Source organism: Scyliorhinus canicula, chromosome 25, assembly GCF_902713615.1.
Source record: "Scyliorhinus canicula chromosome 25, sScyCan1.1, whole genome shotgun sequence".
Classification (NCBI taxonomy): domain Eukaryota; kingdom Metazoa; phylum Chordata; class Chondrichthyes; order Carcharhiniformes; family Scyliorhinidae; genus Scyliorhinus; species Scyliorhinus canicula.
Genome location: NC_052170.1, coordinates 22,072,209 through 22,077,626, shown reverse-complemented (window position 1 = coordinate 22,077,626; position 5,418 = coordinate 22,072,209).

Here is a 5,418-nt window from a genome sequence, read left to right as displayed (position 1 = left end):
GAACTAGGAGCAGGAGTAGACCATCTGGCCCCTCGAGCCTGCTCCGCCATTCAATTAGATCGTGGCTGATCTTTTGTGGACTCAGCTCCACTTTCCAGCCCGAACACCATAACCCTTAATCCCTTTATTCTTCAAAAAACTATCTATCTTTACCTTAAAAACATGTAATGAAGGAGCCTCAACTGCTTCACTGGGCAAGGAATTCCATAGATTCACAACCCTTTGGGTGAAGAAGTTCCTCCTAAACTCAGTCCTAAATCTACTTCCCCTTATTTTGAGGCTATGTCCCCTAGTTCTGCCGTCACCCGCCAGTGGAAACAACCTGCCCGCATCTATCCTATCTATTCCCTTCATAATTTTAAATGTTTCTATAAGATCCCCCCTCATCCTTCTAAATTCCAACGAGTACAGTCCCAGTCTACTCAACCTCTCCTCATAATCCAACCCCTTCAGCTCTGGGATTAACCTAGTGAATCTCCTCTGCACACCCTCCAGTGCCAGTACGTCCTTTCTCAGGTAAGGAGACCAAAACTGAACACAATAATCCAGGTGTGGCCGCACTAACACCTTATACAATTGCAACATAACCTCCCTAGTCTTAAACTCCATCCCTCTAGCAATGAAGGACAAAATTCCATTTGCCTTCTTAATCACCTGTTGCACTTGTAAACCAACTTCCTGTGACTCATGCACTAGCACACCCAAGTCTCTCTGAACAGTGGCATGCTTTAATATTTTATTGTTTAAATAATAATCCCGTTTGCTGTTATTCCTACCAAAATGGATAACCTCACATTTGTCAACATTGTATTCCATCTGCCAGACCCTAGCCCATTCACTTAACCTATCCAAATCCCTCTGCAGACTTTCAGTATCCTCTGCACTTTTCGCTTTACCACTTATCTTAGTGTCACCTGCAAACTTGGACACATTGCCCTTGGTCCCCAACTCCGAATCATCTATGTAAATTGTGAACAATTGTGGGCCCAACACGGATCCCTGAGGGACACCACTAGCTACTGATTGCCAACCAGAGAAACACCCATTTATCCCAACTCTTTGCTTTCTATTAATTAACCATATACTTCTTAGTTAGCTCCAGACCACGCAAAACAAAACTGCAACTATTGTATGTGATATTCTCTGGTTTGTAGGAAACCCTGTAAACCTGATCCCAAAATGGCTTCCTCTACCGCATTAGCTTTGTATCTAAGTAGAAATGGTAATTAGTTATCCTTGATGCCAGCTACTTTTCATCTTTGCAGTAAAATTATAGTTCACAGCACAATAGTTTGGCAACTTAACATGAGGTGAGAGTGACTGCCCTTGACATCAAGGCAGCATCTGATCAAATACAGCATTGGGGAGCCCTAGCAAAACTGGAGTTAAAGGAATCGGGGGAGAACTCTGCTGGTTGGAGCAATACCTGGCACAAAGGAAGATGGTTGTGGTCGGAGGTCAATGATCTCAGCTCCAGGACATCACTGCAGGAATTCCTCAGGGTAGTGTCCTAGGCCCATCCATCTTCAGCTACTTCACCAATGGCCTGCCTTCCATCATAAGGTCAGAAGTGGGGATGTTTGCGGATGACTGCGCAATGTTCAGCACCATTCGTGACTCCTCAGACAATGAAGTAGTTCCTGTCCAAATGCAGCAAGACGTCAGAATCCAGGCTTGGGCTGACAAGTGGCATACGCGCCACACAAGTGCCAGGCAACGACCATCTCCTATTAGAGAGGATCTAACCACCGCCCCTCGATATTCAATGGCATTTGATTGCTGAATCCCCCACAAACAGCATCCTGGGGGTTTCCATTGATCAGAAAATGAACTGGATTAGTCACATTAATACTGTGGCTACCAGGGCAGAACAAAGGGTTGGAAATCCTGTGGTGAGTAACTCACCCCCTGACTCCCCAAAGCCTGTCCACCATCTACAAGGCACAAGTCAGGAGTGTAATGGAATATTCTCCACTTGCCTGGATGAGTGCAGCTCCAACAACACTCAAAGCTTAACATCTTCCAAGCCAAAGCAGCCTCTTTATTGTTCCCCCTTCCATCAACGTTCACTCCCTCCACCACTGACCAACAATGGCAGCCGTGTGTACCATCTACAAGATGCATTGCAGCAACTCCCCAAGATTCCTTAGAGAGCACCTTCCAAACCCATGGCCACTACCATCTATGCTTCATCAGAATTCTGACATCCTCATGCCGTGTTTTTAACGTGCTGTTACATGTCAGATATAGAAGCGTAGTCTTTTCATTTGGAGTCGGCTGTAAGTTAATAACTGACTCTGGGGTCTCAACCTCAAAAGAGGTTTTTCACCCACCACTTCTCTTTCAAAATCTGAAACGTCTCTCCTTTGCCAGTACTTCCTTGCACATAACACACATGGGCTTTTCACCCTTATTTACATTGGCGCATGTCACGCAAAGTCTCAAAAATGAGACCCCAATGTGGCAGACAATCTGAAGGTTAAACGGACTGAGGGGGACAAAAACCTGCTAGCACAGAATCCGGGGGATACACCCAGGCGTGGCCAAGCCCGAGTCACCATTTGGGATACATATGATGCCCCAGATCCATTGTTCTTCAGGACATTCCTGTCTGACCAGCTAGTAGCCCGTTATTGAATCTGATGTCCTCTTTGTCTGTCAGTGGAAGGTTAGTTGAATATCAATAGCATGACTCTGTTCTTTTGTATAAATAGTAGTGGGCAATCAAACAGCCAAGATTTTGCTGATGGTTTCAAACCTGAAAACCCAGCAGAGAAACTTTGAGGGGCCTAGCTTAGAGAGAGAAGGAATGCTGATTGAAACAGGTAGAGGGAGAAGGCTTTGGAAATTGATCGAGAAGGTCATGAACATTGCCGCTGAGGCAGGCTTTGTAAAAAGGGTTCAGAACAAATATGCCTACCAGAAGAAAAATTGCTTCATAAATGCAAGTGCCTGTGAAAGTCCAGGAGAGCTGCCTGTTCTGTTGCAGTGTTGTTTAATGGCAACTAGTGTGTTAAGGTTAAGAAACTGCATATAATCTGTTATTGGTAGGGTTGAAGTTTAAAAGATTAATTTTGTTTTCTTTTAATAAAGTTTGTTAATGAAATAACCAAACCCTATTTATTATATTATCACTCCTGGAACAAATCGATCTTTCTGCACTGTCTTAAAATTTTTAAATGTTATGGCTCTGGTTCAGTCTCGTGGCCACCAAGAGCTGACCAGGCCTTTGTACCCCGCAATTGACAACGCCATAAGAAATTATCTTTATACTGCTTTGTTCCCGAGTTAAGTTTCTTCTTTGTAAGCTGTTAACCAGAGGCCCTGTCACAGTGTCAAAATCCTGGAATTCTATCCCTAACAGCACTGTAGCACTACCTACACCACGTGGACTGCAGTAATTCAAGAAGGCAGCCCTCCACTCCAAAGGGGGCAGCAGGGTAGCATGGTGGTTAGCATAAACGCTTCACAGCTCCAGGGTCCCAGGTTCGATTCCCGGCTGGGTCACTGTCTGTGTGGAGTCTGCACGTCCTCCCCCTGTGTGCGTGGGTTTCCTCCGGGTGCTCCGGTTTCCTCCCACAGTCCAAAGATGTGCGGGTTAGGTGGATTGGCCATGATAAATTGCCCGTAGTGTCCTAATAAAAAGTAAGGTTAAGGAGGGGTTGTTGGGTTACGGGTATAGGGTGGATACGTGGGTTTGAGTAGGGTGATCATGGCTCGGCACAACATTGAGGGCCGAAGGGCCTGTTCTGTGCTGTACTGTTCTATGTTCTATGTTCCACCACCACCTTCTGAAGGACAATTAGGGAGGGGCAATAAATGCTGGCCTAGCTAGTGACGCTCCCATCCCGTAAATTAATTGTTGAAGTGATCAGAGAACATGCGGCTTTGTAAATGGCAAAACTGTTTATTAACTAACTAAAACACTGAAGGGCTTCTATGGTGTCTACTAAGATTACAGTTGGATACAACGGCTAAATACAAACTATGATTAACTATTAATAATTACTGCTCACTCTGCGTCTGCTCTCAAGCGTCTGCCTCACAAATGGGTGTCTTCCGGTAATGTTCTCCTGTTGTCACGCCACCTGTGGGCGGATGCTAGAATACTCTCTGCCTCACATGTGGCCTGTCTTCCAGTAACGTTCTCCTGCCGCCACGCCATCTGTGGTCGGATGCGAGAATTGTAATCTATACATACAGGCACTAATGTTTATCTACAGTTTGGTTATTATATTATACACACAAATGATGGTTCACATATCATCACAGGGTCTCCAGAATGTTACCCTGGGTCTCTGGTTAACTCGTCCAGTGACAATACGATTGCGTGACTGCCTCCATTGTGGACTTGGCCGCTGCTTCCCTTGCTGAAGTGACAATATCTTGGTGTTTCCCTCTCAATTAAACAATGCGTCCCTTTGACTTCCACAATGAAACTACCCAATCCTGCTGTCAGGCAGCCTCCAGCACAGGTCACATGACACCTTCCATCGACCCTACATTTAAAACTACAATCTCAAAATATAGTCCTCTTCTAAACCAAAACATCCACTCCTAAAGCATCTTGATCTTAGAAATCACGTAGCTGTAATATTAACGTACGTTTGAGGCAAAGAACATCTGTGTCCTCTTGATTTTGGAAGGAGATTTTTACTGAGATTAAGGTGTTCAGAGTTACTGTTCTGTCTACTGCCTCCGCAGTCGGTCAGTGTGTCATGTCCTCAACCTCGGTCAGTGCTGCTCACTGTGATTAGGGCAGAAGGTCTCCAGCGTTCTGTTCCTCGTCGTTATCCAGAGATCACTGGCAGGACAGTGCAGTGAGGACGATATCAAGCTTTGCTGTGTGATGCATCGTGCTGTCTGTACCCATGCCCACGTTGAGGCCATGCAGTAGAGGAGGACAGGAAGCTGTTCCAGAAAAAGATTAAACCCACTCCAGAATGTTTCTGAATTCTTGTTATGTTGGGAGAGTTTGTATTGCAGAGGTTTGAGTGGTGACATAATAGTGCTCTCTTCTCTCTGCCCCCTCTCCTCTCTCTTTTCTCTCTCTCTCTCTCTCTGCCCCCCCATCTCCTCTCCCGTCTCTCTCTGCCCTCTCTCGTTCCTCCCCTCTCTCGCCGCACCTTCTCTCTCTCTCGCTGCCCCTTCTCTCTCTCTCGCCGCCCCTTCTCTCTCGCCATCCCTTCTCTCTCTCTCTCTCTCGCTGCCCCCTTCTCTCTCTCTCTCTCTCTCGCTGCCCCTTCTCTCTCTCTCTCGCTGCCCCTTCTCTCTCTCTCTCGCTGCCCCTTCTCTCTCTCTCTCGCTGCCCCTTCTCTCTCTCTCTCGCTGCCCCTTCTCTCTCTCTCGCTGCCCCTTCTCTCTCTCTCTCTCGCCGCCCCTTCTCTCTCGCCGCCCCCTCTCTCTCTCGCCGCCCCC